The following is a 1,438-nucleotide window of genomic DNA, read 5'->3' on the forward strand; positions in this document are numbered from 1 at the left end:
TGGCACGATCCCTGCTCACTGCAACCTCCGCTTCCTGGGTTCAAGCAATTCTCCTGCCTCAGCCTCCCGAGTAGCTGGGATTACAGGCGTGCACCACCACACCAGCTAATTTTTAGTAGAGATGGGGTTTCACCATGTTGGCCAGGCTGGTCTCGAACTCCTGACCTCAGGTGATCCACCTGCCTTGGTCTCCCAAAGTACTGGGATTACAGGTGTGAGCCACTGCCCCTGGCCAATTTCCCCTTTTCATAGGAACACCAGTCATAATGGATGAGGAGTTCACCCTTATCTTAACATCTGCAAGAATGTTATTGCCAAATAAGGGCACACTCTCATGTACCAGGGGTTAGGACTTCAATGTATAAATTTTGGGGGATACAATTCAACCCCCAACAGCTGGGCCTCCCATTCTGGGTTTTGGGGCACACTTCACATGCTCTGCCTGGGCACAGCTGATTCCCACCCTAGGAATTCTCACCTTGGGACTCACCCTGTGAGACCTAGGAGGACAGCACATCTCTTTCAGTTAAAACTTTTGTTTGTGGTTTGGAGAGTCACCTTCAATACATGGATAATGATGCCCAAACCGGTCGGCAGCCTGCTTTCCAGCTGTGATTATGGCAGGTAAGGAGCCTCCCTGAGTCTCCACTGTCCTCTGCCGACCAAATGAGAATCATAACAGCTCCTCTTATTATTATGCCTGAGACAAGGCAGTCAGTCTGAAGAGGGCCTACCTAGCTAGCACAGGGCTGTGAGCACACACAAGCCAAAGTGGGCGTCCAACAGATCCTAGCTCCCTTCCCCTTGGAAGGCTATGCACACAGAAAATCTTTCCTTGGGTTGAGCTGAGGTCTAGATGAGGCCAGGGGTCAGACAGGGTAAAGTACCAAGGTCACAGGGCTGTATGGGCATGGCACTGTGTAGAAGTCCAGTTTCATTGATCTCAGGATAGGGGCCGATTGGGGTCCAGAAGCTCCTTCGAAAGACCTTTTGCCCTTGGAAAATGAGATGTGACCTCAGGGATGGGGGGAGAAGGGAGAGGAAATGTGGAAACGAAGCCATAAAATCTTAGAGGTGGAGAGAACTTTGGAACACCCCTGTTGCAGGCCCGTCTTGCTACAGTTGGGGAAGCTGAGGCTGGAGGAGGGGGAGGTACTGTGTCAAGGTCAAACGTTGGGTGGTGCCGGGCGACAGAAGCCAGGACTTTGAGGGGCAAGGCTGTAGTGGAACTGAAAGGGGAGGTGGTGGGTGCTTCCAGGGGTCTGTGAGCTCCTTTCCCAAGACTGGAGGGGCCTGTGTCTGCGGAGGGGGGTGGCTTCCTGGGCTCTGGAGGGGAGGGGAGGTTAAAAGCAGGGTGGGGGAGCGAATCTGGGGGATTGTGGGAATTTCGGGCGGCGCCCCCGCCCCCAGCCATGCGTGGGGCGCCTGGAGAAGGGGT

This window comes from Mandrillus leucophaeus, unplaced genomic scaffold (genome assembly GCF_000951045.1).
Source record: "Mandrillus leucophaeus isolate KB7577 unplaced genomic scaffold, Mleu.le_1.0 Scaffold70, whole genome shotgun sequence".
NCBI lineage: Eukaryota > Metazoa > Chordata > Mammalia > Primates > Cercopithecidae > Mandrillus > Mandrillus leucophaeus.